Source organism: Oryctolagus cuniculus, chromosome 11 (genome assembly GCF_051225735.1).
Source record: "Oryctolagus cuniculus isolate XC-2025 breed Fujian yellow rabbit chromosome 11, ASM5122573v1, whole genome shotgun sequence".
Classification (NCBI taxonomy): Eukaryota; Metazoa; Chordata; class Mammalia; order Lagomorpha; family Leporidae; genus Oryctolagus; species Oryctolagus cuniculus.
The window spans coordinates 58,570,937-58,584,687 of NC_142877.1; the positions used below are offsets into that span (position 1 = coordinate 58,570,937).

Genomic DNA, 13,751 nt, shown 5'->3' on the forward strand with positions numbered 1-13,751 from the left:
ACAGCAGCGGCCACAAGAGGAGTGTTTTTTTGTTTGTTTGTTTGTTTGTTTGTTTTTTAAAGAATTATTTTATTTATTTGAAAGACAGAGTTACAGAGATAGAGCCAGAGAGAGGTCTTCCATTCCGCTGGTTCACTCCCCAGATGGCCACAACGGCCAGAGCTGAGCTGATCCGAAGCCAGGAACAAAAAGCTTCTTCCAGGTCTCCCACACAGGTGCAGGGGCTCAAGGACTTGGCCATCTTCTACTGCTTTCCCAGGCCATAGCAGAGAGCTGGATTAGAAGAGGAGCAGCCAGGATTCAAACCAGCACCCATATAGGATGCTGGCACTGCAGGCTGGGGATTTAATCCACTGTGCCACAGCACAGGCCCCAGAGGGGTATTTCTAAAAAAGTCAGGTGTTTGCCTGAAAACATCCAGCAAAATCTTAAAAGTCTCTGAATAGTTACAAATTATGTTCACAAAACCTTAGTCAAAGTGACAGCTGTAGCCATCTCTGTAAGAGAGAGATATTCTGGTTCTTTTCCAGGAATTGATGAGACTCAATACCTGCCTGGTTAACTGGGGAGACTTTTAGCTTACTATGAGTTGGAGCTAGCCATTCTCATATAGCTGTATTAAAGGTTGAACTAGTATTCACATTTAATATTGTCTCATATAAGTATCTCATGAGGCCCTAAACCTTATCACTTTAACCCACTTTATTTTCTTCTTCTTCATATTCCCATCATATCTAGTTAGCAGAATCAAAAGCTCTGCCCCGGGATGGTGCTGTGGTGTAGTAGGTAAAGCTGCCGCCTGCAGTGCCAGCATCCCATATAGGCACCAGTTCGAGTCCCGGCCGCTCCACTTCCAATCCAGCTCTCTGCTGTGGCCTAGGAAATCAGAAGAAGATGGCTCAAGTCCTTGGGCCTCTGCACCCACGTGGGGGACCCAGAAGAAACTCCTAGCTCCTGGATTCGGATTGATGCAGCTCCAGCCATTGCGTCCATCTGGGGAGTGAACCAGCGGATGGAAGTCCTCTCTCTCTGTCTCTACCTCTCTCTGTAACTGTCTTTCAAATAAATAAAATAAATCAATAAAAAAAAAAAAGTAAGTAGATATTAACAACATAACAACAAAAGCTCTGCTCCAGGACTAGTAAATAATAGACATCAGGTAGGCTCTCCAAGTGTTCTTCCCCTGCAAAGGATTTTTCTAAAACTTGGCACCATCTATATAAAGATTCCACCCTTTTATAATCTCAAGTGACCCTCTGTTCCCTAGACATCCTCAGCAAGGGCAAGAACAGTTTCTTTACTTATAAAAAGTAACCCAAAAGGCCAGCTCAAAGCAAAAGCAGTCAAGAGACTTACAAAAATACAGAAATTTTTTCAATACCTGTACTCTCAAATCCTAATGAAGTAACTGTCTTTGTCCCTAGAACTACATAGCCACCTCTACAGTCAAAAGCAGGATAGCTATGCAGCTTTCTGTGTTCAAATTGTTTGAACAGTTCAGCTCTGTGAACATAGGAGGCAACAGCACTTTGATGTATGTTGTTTCCCTTTTTGCTGCACTTGCTTTCTAGTGAGTAGGAGGGAGCTACGAAAGGCTGATGGCTATGAAAGACTGAGGAACTCTACATTTGAGCTATAAAGGCACAACATATTACTATAATAAACTATTGCCTAGAAAATTTTTTGACATTTTCCATTATAACCAACAACAAATTCATAGAGGTGGTGCAATTAATGTAACCCAAACTATTATAAAACACTAAGCTACGGACGGAGTTGTGGCGCAGCAGATTATGCTGCTACCTGAGATGCCAGCACCCTATCTGGGTGCTGGTTGAAGTCCCAGATGTTCCTCTTCTGACCCAGCTCCCTGCTAATGCGCCTGGGAAAGCAGAAGATGGCCCAAGTATCTGGGCCCCTACTGCCCATGTAGGAGAATTGGAAGGAGCTTCTGGCTCCCAGTTTTGGCCCGGCCCAGTTCCAGCTGTTGTGACCATTTTGGGGAGTATACCAGCAGGTGGAATATCTTGCTCTATGTCTCTCCCTCTCTTTGTGACTCTGCCTTTCAAATAAATTAATACATCGTGTTTTAAGTTTTTTTAAAAAAGATTTATTTAGGCCGGCGCCGTGGCTCAGTAGGCTAATCCTCTGCCTTGCGGCGCCGGCACACTGGGTTCTAGTCCCAGTCAGGGTGCCGGATTCTGTCCTGGTTGCCCCTTTTCCAGGCCAGCCCTCTGCTATGGCCCGGGAGTGCAGTGGAGGATGGCCCAAGTGCTTGGGCCCTGCACCCCATGGGAGACCAGGAGAAGCACCTGGCTCCTGGCTTCGGATAGGCGCGGTGCGCCAGCCGCAGCGCACCAGCCGCGGCGGCCATTGGAGGATGAACCAACGGCAAAGGAAGACCTTTCTCTCTGTCTCTGTCTCTCACTGTCCACTCTGCCTGTCAAAAAAAAAAAAAAAAAAAAAAGATTTATTTATTTATTTGAAAGTCAGAGTTACACAGAGAGAAGGAGAGGCAGAGAGAGAGAGAGAGGGAGCGAGCGGTCTTTCATCCACTGGTTTACTCCCCAACTGGCTGCAATGGCTGGAGCTGTGCCAATCCAAAGCCAGGAGCTTCTTCCAGGTCTCCCACGTGGCTGTAGGAGTCCCAGGACTTGAGCCATCTTCTACTGCTTTCCCAGGCCATAGCAGAGAGCTGGATTGGAAGTGGAGCAGCCAGGACTCGAACCGGTGCGTATATGGGATGCCAGCACTGCAGGTGGCGGCTTTACCCGCTACCCAACAGTGCCAGCCCCTAAGATTTACTTATTTGAAAGTCAGTTACACAGAGAGAAGAGAGGCGAAGAGAGGCAGAGAGAGGAAGGGGCAGGGGCAGGGGCAGAGAGAGAGGGGGGAGAGAGAGAGAGGCCCTCCATCCACTGATTCATTCACCAGTTGGCCGAAACGGCTGGAGTTGCACCGATATGAAGTCAGGAGGCAGGAGCTTCTTCTAGATTTCCCAGGTGGGTACAGGGGTCCAAGGACTTGGGCCATCTTCTACTGCTTTCCCAGGCCATACAGATAGCTGGATTGGAAGTGGAGCAGCTGGGACTTGAACTGGCATCCATATGGGATACCAGCACTGCAGGCGGTAGCTTTACCACAGCACCGACCCCAATTAATACATCTTTCTTTCTATTTATTTATTTTTTTGACAGGCAGAATGGACAGTGAGAGAGAGAGAGAGAGAGAGAAAGAGAAAGGTCTTCTTTTGCCGTTGGTTCACCCTCCAATGGCTGCCGCGACTGGTGCATTGCGGTCAGCGCACTGCACTGATCCGAGGACAGGAGCCAGGTGCTTCTCCTGGTCTCCCATGGGGTGCAGGGCCCAAGCACTTGGGCCATCCTCCACTGCACTCCCGGACCACAGCAGAGAGCTGGCCTGGAAGAGGGGCAACCGAGACAGAATCCGGCGCCCCGACTGGGGCTAGAACCCAGTATGCTGGCACCGCAAGGCAGAGGATTAGCCTATTGAGCTGCGGCGCCGGCCCAATTAATACATCTTTAAAGAAGAAAAAAGCACAGGCTGGCACTGTAACACAACAAGTAAAGCTGCCTGCAATGCTGGCATCCTGTATGGCACCAGTTCAAGTCCTGGTTACTCTACTCCAATCCAGCTCCCTGTAAATGTACCTGGGAAAGCAGCAGAGAATGGCCCAACTGCTTGAGCCCCTGCACCCATGTGGTAAACCTGGATGAAGTGTCTGGCTCTTGGCTTCAGCCTGGCCCAGCCCCAGTAGTTGGGGCCATTTGGCAAGTGAACCAGTGGATAATCTCTGAGTCTCCTTCTCTCTAACTCTGCCTTTCAAATAAAAAGAAAATAAATCTTAAAAAGAAAAAACCACTAAGCTAGATTAGAAGAAAAAAGCAACCTGGTCCTTAATAATCATAAAGTAAAATAATAATATTACAATCACCAACAGTGGAGCATCTATCACATCCCTGGTACTGTGCTGATTTCTCTACATGCAATAATATCTCCTTTTCTTCTTATAATAATTTTATGAGTGAAGTAGGTACAATGATTATGTTCATTTCATAAATATGGAAACTGAGGCTTACTTTTTTTCATTTTTTATTTTTTAAAGATTTATTCGTTCATTTTGAAAAGCAGTTACAGGCTGGTTCATTCCCCAAATGGCCACAATGGCCCAAGCACTTGGGCTATCTTCTACTGCTTTCCCAGGCCATAGCAGAGAGCTAGAGCAGCTGGGTCTCAAACTGGCACCCATATGGGACACCAGCAACACGGGGCAGCTTTACCTGCTATGCCACAATGCTGGCCCTGAGGCTTATTAAGTAACTTGTCCAAAGTTTTACAAATAGTAAATGGTAGATTCAGGTTGAAATCCAGGATATGGGGCAAGCAGTAGAAAATGTCCCAAGTGCTTGGGCTCCTGCACTGGCGTGGAGAGACCTATAAGAAGATCCTGGCTCCTAGATTCAGATTTGCCCAGTTTTGGCCATTGATAGAATTTGGGGAGTGAACCAGCAGATGAAGACCTTTCTTTCTGTCTCTCCCTCTCTCTGTCTATAACTCTACCTCTCAAATAAATAAATCTTAAAAAAAAAAAAAACACAAAAAACAACCACACAAGAATATTTTCAACAAACATAAGCCCCACTATATTTTTCACTACCAAAGTCAAGGGGGAAATTGTCTTGATTTTATCTACTACCACTAAGAGAAATGTAAATAATACACCCGGAGATTTCAACATAAGAAATTCTAGAATATTTTAGAAGATCTACCTCGGCCGGCGCCGCGGCTCACTAGGCTAATCCTCCGCCTTGCAGCGCTGGCACACCGGGTTCTAGTCCCGGTCGGGGCGCCGGATTCTGTCCCGGTTGCCCCTCTTCCAGGCCAGCTCTCTGCTGTGGCCAGGGAGTGCAGTGGAGGATGGCCCAGGTGCTTGGGCCCTGCACCCCATGGGAGACCAGGAAAAGCACCTGGCTCCTGGCTCCTGCCATCGGATCAGCGCGGTGCGCCGGCCGCGGCAGCCCTTGGAGGGTGAACCAACGGCAAAGGAAGACCTTTCTCTCTCTCACTGTCCACTCTGCCTGTCAAAAAAAAAAAAAAAAAAAAGAGAAGATCTACCTCTATTCCACTAAGTCTCCTAGCTAAGTAGGAAAAACTCCAGGGAGAATAAAAGGAGCATCCCTTCTTGGGCAAAGGCACATCTAGACCACATTATGTTTACCTTTCTCTACAAATTTTGTTCCATTCAACTCAGTGGTGGGAGTGTTTCAGCAAGTTCAGATCACAGAGATGCTACTTCTGAATCCCAGCCATTATCTCAACACAAACTCTGAGGTCACTGCTAAGTCCATCTGAAATGTGCAGGACAGTCTTTCTCCTGGATCCTTATTTAGTTATACCCTGAAAAGGGGAGTTTGGATTCTAAATTAAATTTTCTGAGGCCGGCGCTATGGCGTAGCAGGTTAAGCCACGGCACCGCCTACGATGCTGACATCCCACATGGGTGCTGGTTAGAGTCTTGGCAGCTTCACTTCCAATTCACCTCGCTGCTAATGCACCTGGGAAAGCAGCAGAGGATGGCCCAAATCCTTGGGCCCCTGAACCCATGTGGGAGACCCGGATGAAGCTCTTTGCTTCTGGCTTTGGCCTAGTCCAATGCTAGCCACTGCAACTATTTGGGGATTGAACCAGTGGATGGAAGATCTGTCTTTCCTTCTAACTCTGCCTTTCAAATAAATAAATCTTTTAAATAAAATCCTTAAAAAAATTTTCTGTATTTCCTTTAAACTCAAAGGTGAGGAAAGAACAAGGAACAGGGAAAGAAGGGAGGAGGGATATACTTCTCTCGCCACTGAGGCAAATATGCGAGACTTCTCCATGACTTTCCCTTCTGAATCAGACCTCTGGTGCCTCTCCTGGAGATCCAGGCAGAGCATCTGCTCCAAACTCACCAGGGGCTCTAGGGAGGGGGAACAAAACACAGTGGCCCCCACCCCCACAGCCCGCCCTTCTCTCCTCACCCAGCACCCCTCAGCTCCCCTCTTCTAGCCTCTCTCTTCTTTGCCCTGCAGGGAAGTGCACAACAGGCCTAGTAAATCAACAGAGTTCTAATGGTCTCTCTCACTTGACCCTTCTAGCGTGACGGTGTCGCATGGAAACAACCGTACAATAAACTTCACTCCATCTTTAGCTCCTTGCTGACAGGTTTTGATTCATGAGATGGCGAGACCCATCTGAGGGAAATTACCTCAATCAAAACGCATCTCTCTCTGTATTCATCAGGCCATGCTCCCCCAGGCCATGCTCAAGTGCACAAATGGGGTTGTACATCTGCAGGCAGCATTGACCCCTCTAGCTCAGTGTCACATGCATTTGCAAACCTTTCCCTTCTCCATTCCTCCCCACTGTGCTTCCTCAAATCCTCAGTTAACAAATCTTTATTCCCATGTATTCCTACGTAACAAAAAAACTGGTTGACTCTGAAGTGTCCACATATAAACTCAAAATATACAATTCGCATCCAAAAATCAGAAGCGAAGCCTGTACTCAATGACCAAACACAGGCTAATCTTTATACTTCACATGCCTCATCCTTTCACTCTTCAAGAGTTAAAACATTAAGTCAATTAGCTGGCCAGTGACAGTAATTCCAGCATATATAATCCACACATTTGCTTTTCTTCTTAAAAGTTCATTTATAAAATGAGAAAGAATTATACAAAAGAGAGAACATACAAGAACAGGACAGAAATCATGATCTATATTTAATAAAACCAATTATACACATGAATCACTTAACCATTATGAAATATAGTTCCAAACCAACCCCTTTAGCAGACATCCTCAGGTTTTCAAAATTCTCTTTACATTTAGAAAATCCTCAGGCAATATAATGAAAACAATACCCACCTGAGGAAAAGATTAAAATAATCAAGGCTGCTCAAAGATACAAATTATATGTGTAAAATTCTTTGTACACAAGAGTTATACCTCCACACTTGTGGTGCTGGCATCCCACATGGACACTGGTTCAAGTCCCAGCTGCTCTCCTTCCAATCTAGCTCCCTGCTAATGACGGAGAAAGCAGCAGAAGATGGTCCAAGTGCTTAGGCCCCTGGCTCCTAGGCTTTGGATCAGCTCAGTTCTGGCCACTGTGGTCATTTGGGGAGTGAAACAGCAGATGAAAGACCTTTCTCTCGCTGTCTCTCCATCTATCTGTCTGTAATTCTGCCTCCCAAATAAATCTTTTTTTTTTTTTTAAGATATCTTTCTCTGTCATCCTACCTGCCAAATAAATAAATCCTTAAAAATACTCCAATGCCTTTAGAAAGAAAAAAAGTGGAAAGAGATGCCAGGCTGTAAGTAGAGATTTTAAATTAAGGGCTCTTGGCAATGGTTTCCACATTGCACAGACAGTACGTTATGGTCTGGAATTAAGTTCCAAGTAGAAGAACAGATGCAACAATTAGCAGCTGAACACAGCAGATTTTTCTCAGGTGACTGCCTCTTTTTTACCAGAGTGCCAATGTTAACATCTCTACCTAAAATGGAGTTCTATCTTCCAAAACCTGTGTCTTCAAGATTCAAATTCGAGGACCCAGTGTTGTGGTGTAGTTGGTAAAGTCGCCACCTGTAATGCTGGCATCCCATATGAGTGCCAGTTTATCTTCTGGCTGCTCCACTTTAAATTCAGATCCCTGCTAATGGCCTGGGAAAAGTAGTGGAAGATAGTCCAAGTGCTTCAGTCCCTGCTACCCACATGGGAGACCTGGAAGAAGCTCCTGGCTCCTGATTTCAGCCTGGCCCAGTTCCAGCTGTTACAGCCATCTGGGGAGTGAAGCAGCAGATGGAAGATCTCTCTCTCTCTCTCTCTCTCTCTCTCTCTAACTCTTAAAATAAATAAATAAGTCTTTTAAAAAAAAAAGATTCAAATTCGATACAACATTTTTCAAAACTTAATCATTTTATCACGAATAAAGGCTGCTGCTCCAAGCCTGTGCCAGGGCTATTCATTTTGCCAAAAGGAGTCCAATCTGACATAATTAGCACCCCCTGAATTGTGTGTTAAAATTTATCTTCTTCAACTTTATTACTAATGATACTCTGGATCATAAAAAGAAATCAGCAGAAACAAAACAGTGATCCAAAGCATAATTAAGGAATCTGAATTTAATAGTTCCCAAGAACGCAAAGCAAGAGTACTGGAATTCAAAAAACAAGGATCTTCACTATTCTCTGAAATGATCAAAAGAATTATGCAAGCCAGGCTTTGTTCCTGGTTAGTGCAACAAGCTCCTCACTCATCATCTCTTCTTACATCATGGGAGAGGCAGAAATTCCAATCTAAAAAATTTAGTCACAGACACCTTTGCAAGTAGAAAGGGGCATTTCAGGGAAACTCAGGTACTGCAACTATTTTTTCCCTCAGAAGTCTTTTCCCTGGAGAGGAAAGAAAGGCTGACAGTGAACTAATATGGTCACATTTTTGCAAAAATAGTTAACTGCCGCCTTTTGTAAATGAACTGCCATACTAGGATAACAATAACTCTCAAGCCAGTCTGACTTTCCAAGGGAATGTAAGGTAATGAGGCAAAAAAGAGAGAGAGCTTTATGGTCACTTTCCTGAATCTCTGTCACGTGACTGATGGCAGGATGAAAAGCAGAGCCTGGGGGCTTTCAGGCGATGGTAGATTAATGATGACATGGCCTTGACTTCCTAGAGGTAAAGGTTATGAAACACTCCAGGGTAAGTGAGCTTCCAATTTCATACTCTCACGTTGAATGACAGCAACTGATGGTTTTCCTCTCAGAAACACTTCAATGCTTAAATACACAGCTGTTACCTCACTGCCCTGGTTTCTGAAATTCATCTGAATTTCTTTATTCCTGAGCTTTTATGCCAGCCAAACCTCAGAACATGGGTTGATTCCAAAAACCAATACACAGAGACTAAACAAACTAAAAGATCAGACTATCAAAGAATAACTTAGTCAATACATGGTAAAAAAGACTCCAACACACCTCACGTTCACACACACACACTCCCCCAATATAACTACCTTACCTACTCTTAGCCAATACATGGTAAAAAGACTCCAGCACACTACACACACACACACACACACACACACACTTCCCCAATATAACTACTCTCAGCAATCTCCAACAGTGAGGTCAGAATCAACTTCTAGGGCCAGTAGGGCAGTAGGAACTTTAAGGCTACACCAGAATTAGAAACTACGGAACTGTATCTTCTCTTATTGTCACAGGATTTGAAGTCCAAGAATAAAATACTCTTGCAACTCACTAGCTCATTTTTTCTTTCTCTTGTCCAAATCAAGCTCTTTCCCCAACCCCCACTCCTCTTCAACCCCAGAGGAGGTCGTCTCGGTTTTGCTCTAGCTGATTGTAGGACAAAGCAAGGCAGGTGGAGGAAATGAAGGCTTCACACTTGAGACCCCCGGAAACCAAGTTTCTATTAAAAGTCCCCACCTCTCTCTCTTAAAAGCCAGGAAGCTGCTGCTTTTAAGGATAAGCGATGCAGAGCTTGGCAGAAATGTCAAAAAGTCAGCAGAGGGAAGCTAAAACTTTTGAAGGGAGGTGAATGCTGGCTTTGCCAAAGTACGTAAGAAATGAAGGACAAGGAGTATTTAAAAATGTATATTCCTGACTTCACTCAAACCTGCAAACCTGAATCTCAAAAGGATGGGTCCACAAAGCTGTACCTTTATTTATTTATTTTTCTTAAGAAAAAGATTATCTATTTGAAAGGCAGAGAGACAGAGAGACAGAGACAGAGAGAGAGAAAGAGAGAAAGAATCTTCCACCTGCTAGTTTTCACTTCAAACGCCAGGCAGAACACAGAAGCCCAGAATTTCATCCAGGTCTCACATGAGTAGCAGGAACCCAAGTACTTGAGCCATCGTTTGCTGCCTCTCAAGAGTATGTATTAGTAGGAAACTGGATCAGAAGTGGCGTAGTTGGACTCTAACCAGGCACACCAATATGCAGGCATCCCAAGCACACACCCACCCCAAAAGCTGTGTTTTTTAAAGGGTCACCCTGGCGATTCTTAACGTGCAGCTATATTTGGGAATGATTGTAAGTAACTTGCACAAAGTACAGACCAAAAAAAAAATTTTTTTAATTTCTCAAGTCCAAATAAGGCTGCCATCCTATTCTAATTTTCACCCTCATCCCTATGAAACACAAAGGGCCTTCCCAGAAAAGTTTATATTTCCTACAAACAGGATATCTCAGGTGCAGGAAAAGTGAAAGTTAACATAATTTTGTGAAGGCTATGAGGGTGTCATAGAGGGCTCTGAGCAGCACACCTGCTTACTGGCTTCCTAGAATTCAAATAAAGCAGCAGAGAGGATTTCTATCTAGACAGTTCAATACAAGAACATGCCAAAACAAGATCAGAGCACAGCTCAGCAGTGTGGGGAAGAGGGCAGCAACTAGTTTCATACAGATTCAGAGGAAGAGGAAGAATAGTAACAGTGTTTGTGGGGGAGAAACAGGATTTCTTACAAAGTTTACATCTTGCTTATGCATTCAATGCATTAAAGAGGTCTATCATCTTCATCTATAGTTTCTTCTTCTTAAGTAACTCATACCAAAGCATAGGTATGACGACGAGAATTTTATTAACTGCCTCCTTTATACCCAAACAAAGCTCTCATCAATAAATACTTACTAAGATTTATCTATTTACTTGAAAGGCAGAGTTACAGAAAGAGAGAGAGAGAGAGAGAGAGATCTCATTCTTCCATCTGCTAGTTCACTCCCCAAATGGCTGCAACAGCTGGGGTTGGGCCAGGCCAAAGCCAAGAGTCTGCTATTCCATCCAGGAATCCCACATGGGTGCAGGGGCCCAGGTACATGGGCCTTCCTCTGCTGTCTTCCCAGGCATGTTAGCTGGATCAGTAGAGCAGCTGGGACACAAACCAGTGTTCATATGAATGCTGGCATTGCAGAGGGCAGCATAACCCACTGTGCCCCAACACTGGCTTCAATAAATATTTTTTAGAGGTCACACAAAACATTTCATCTCCTTCTCAATAACATACTGCTAGAACTTAACGATTCAATATTTGAAATGAATTAGAAAAAAAGGAAATCTCTGCTATTTTGGTGAATGGACTATCATGTAATTATTATATCTTATTTGAACACATATGTATAACATGTTACCATTCCTTATCAATATCAGCCTTAAAAATATTATTACTCAAGTAATATTTAAGTATTAAAATTATCTTAAACAGTCCTATACTGCTACCGCTCTCATAACATGAGGTTCCTCTGAACACCAAGTTTTCCTACCAAAACACACACGCACAGCAAAAAAACCCACAAAATCCAACCCAACACAAGCACACATACTACTTCCTTTCCTTCCACAGACTGTGAATGATGGCTATACTTGGATTCACACAGCTAACTCACATTTTATCCCAGCCAATTAGAGTATCTGGGAGTAGATAGCTATTGCTTCACTTAGAAAAGTCAGGCTAGCAACTGGTCACCCCAAAATTATATATACAACTAGATATATAGCCAGAAAGACTATGATTTAAAAAGTATTTACCTTATGTACTAAGAGTGACATTAAAAACAAAAGAAACAAGGTATGATCCCACCCCAATAAAAGAATCGCTGGGAAAAACAATTGCAGATAATAAGGTACTTTAGAAGTTCATGGAAAATGGAACTAAAAGAGAAGTTTGGGGCAAGCATTTGGCACAGTGGTTAAGTTACCACCTGTGATGCCCATATCCCATATCAGACTACCTGGTTCTTTCAATTCTGACCTGGCTTCCCGTTAATGCCCTGGGAGGTAGCAGGTAATGGTTCAAATACTTGGGTCCCTGTTACTCACATGGGAAACTTTTAGACTGACTTCCTAGCTCCTAGATTCAGCCTAGCTCATCCCTGGCTGTTGTAGGCATTCAGGGAGTGAACTAGCAGATGAAAGAGCTTGTTTTTCTCTTTCAAGTAAAATTTTAAAAATGATTAAAGCTTATTTTAGTGCAAAAAAATGAAATCCATGCAGCTCTTTCATAATACACGTTTTTCATGTCACCAAAATGAACCTATCTTTTAATTCCATGTTCCTCAAGCTTTCTGAAGTACCCTCACATTTAAAAGTAAAACAGACTTAAAGAATCCAGCACTCCCTTCCTTCCCTTCCCAGGCTGTGTTTACTCTGGGGCAAAGACTACAGGGCGACAACAGAGAAGCATAAAACTTTTTTTTTAATCGATGTCTTCAGTTCTAACATGTTAAAAGAAGGAATGCAAAGACATTAGTGGGGGGTGGGAAGTTGAACAGAAGAGAAGGAAAAAATTTTTTTCTTACTACAATTTTTTTTTACCTTTTTTTTTTTTTTCAGGTTCAAACTCATGAATGAAATCAGAGACAAAAACAATAGTGGTCTCAACTACGCACCTTTTAGGTAAGTCAGAGACTTCTCCAATTTCTAGTTTAAAGCACCAGCCATGAATGCTGACAAAGCATCAAGAATTTCACCCTGCTTCCCTGCATTTAAAGAATTTTTCCTTTTAAAGGGTTCAATTTATACTCTTAACATTTTTTGTCCAATTTTTAATTCACATATGGCTAGGTAAAGTGTGTCTGAGATTAAAATATAGTGGGAGGGTAAAAGGAGAAGCTGAGCAAAGAAAAACCCGACTGCTATTTCTCTAGTTAAAATTAGAATACATTTTCAAGAGCCTTGAGCAGTAGAGAAGAATTCCATTCTGCCTCTTTGCTCTTCCAAATTCCTGTAGCCAACTGGTTCAACAGCAGTTGAATGGCACACATAATGACATCATTGATTGGAGCCATAATAGAAGAGAGTGAGAAGAGCAGGTGGGGGGGAAGTGGGAATGGAGGGAGGTGAAGATGTATTTGTGTTACAGACAAAAGACAAGTTCTGTTCCTCAGCAGGGACAAATGAAGAACCAGATGACGGGATAAACTGAGGTCAGAGAGTTTTTCCTATTGTTTCCTCTTTAAACAGCTCCTTCACCACTCCCTGAAGGTTTATTCCATTGGCTGATGGAAGTAGAGCAGTGTGTGTTTTTATTTAAAGGGGAGGAGGAAGAGAAGGAATAAAATATACAGGATCATACATTGTATCTCTCATCAAACAGGTCAAATATTTATTTTCAAAGTATTACAAATTAGAAGGGAAATGAGAGAAGTGGTTCCATTTATTTGAGCCTTAAAATGCTGTAAGAAATGTTGTATAAGAAATACTGAAGAGTGCATGGGTCTTGGCTTTTCCTGAAATTCATCCTCTGTAATATCCACTCTCAACTGCCATATCTACCATATACACATACACACACACACTCGTTGACTTATGGAGTCATATCCTGATAAACCCATCATAAACTGAAAATATAAGTAAAAAATGCATTTAACACACCTAATCTACTGAACATTACAGCTTAGCAATGCAGCACCCCATAGAGTGTAGGCTGTTTGCCCTTCCAATAGCAGGGCTGACGAAGGTAGGGGGAGGGCTCTGCCCAGCATCATAAGAGAGTACCATATTGGCTGGCGCCGCGGCTCACTAGGCTAATCCTCTGCCTTGCGGCGCCAGCACACCAGGTTCTAGTCCCGGTCGGGGCGCCGGATTCTGTCCCAGTTGCCCCTCTTCCAGGCCAGCTCTCTGCTGTGGCCAGGGAGTGCAGTGGAGGATGGCCCGAGTACTTGGGCCC

At 43.6% G+C, this 13,751-nt stretch overlaps 1 protein-coding gene across 12 annotated transcripts in view; it reads right to left on the reverse strand.

The window, feature by feature from the left end:
* Positions 1–13,751, reverse strand: part of SARNP (SAP domain containing ribonucleoprotein) — a 62,887-nt gene that overhangs the window by 5,851 nt on the left and 43,285 nt on the right. The gene's annotated exons all lie outside the window — the stretch shown is intronic.